We start from the raw sequence: 972 nt of genomic DNA, 5'->3' as shown, positions 1-972 counted from the left end.
ACACATTCCTGTTAAATGGATATACAGTAGAATACTTTAGAAGCCAGCTTGTTAAATTATCTACAGCGAAAACAGACTGGTTTTACATCAGTGTTTGTGAAAGTAACGAATAAAATCAGAGACTGCTCAGACGGACTCATTACCTAAAATGAACCGTTAACCCTCAACCTTCCGATTTAGATAAATATATAATTATAAATTTGATGAAATAATCTCAGGAAGACCCACTGGATTCTCTGAGCACACTATCAGTACCAGGATGTGGGCCTCATGCTTGCGAGATTATCTGGTCAAACTATATTCATGGTCAGGAATGATAGAAATGCCTCCCCACATGTCTTTGGTTAAGAAAAATGTACTTAATAAAGGTTTACAGTCCAGCTTCACCTTCATCCTTTGGTTTTAATTGTCAATTTGGCCATGAAGGCTGCCTTAATTTTACCATACAAGCTCCGAAATCTTGACATCGAGATGCTGCCATTTTTGGACACCTGCGTGTCTGTGGTCACAAAGCTTTCAGTGGTTAGTTGTTTGTGTAGTTGGTTCCTAGCTTATGTTGCATAATAGAAAACACACATTGTCTTCTAGTCTTTGGTATTTGGGCTAGTGTGTCAGCCTAGTCTCCTAAAGAAGACATTGATGGTGGAAATCTATGATTTGAGCGACTATTTCCCCAGCGAGGTGTTTGACTGGTGAGTTTCGCCTTCAGCTACTTTATGGATCCATGAAGAAGAAGTTGCAAAAGGTATTTTAGGCTACAAACAAGTCGTCACAGTCAGCAGCCCCTCTCTCAGTTTGACAAAACAGACAAACAAAATAAAATGTAAAAAGTTTGGTTTTCTTCCTCGCTTCATCCGGACAAAACCGTGACTCCGCTCTCAACCTCTCCACACCTCCCCCTACATCACCCGCCCCACCCAAGACCCCTCCCTGTTCCTTATCCCGTTTCCCCCCCCTCCTCACTATCTATCA

Source organism: Antennarius striatus, chromosome 15 (genome assembly GCF_040054535.1).
Source record: "Antennarius striatus isolate MH-2024 chromosome 15, ASM4005453v1, whole genome shotgun sequence".
Lineage (NCBI taxonomy): Eukaryota > Metazoa > Chordata > Actinopteri > Lophiiformes > Antennariidae > Antennarius > Antennarius striatus.
Note: the sequence above shows the minus strand (reverse complement) of the source record.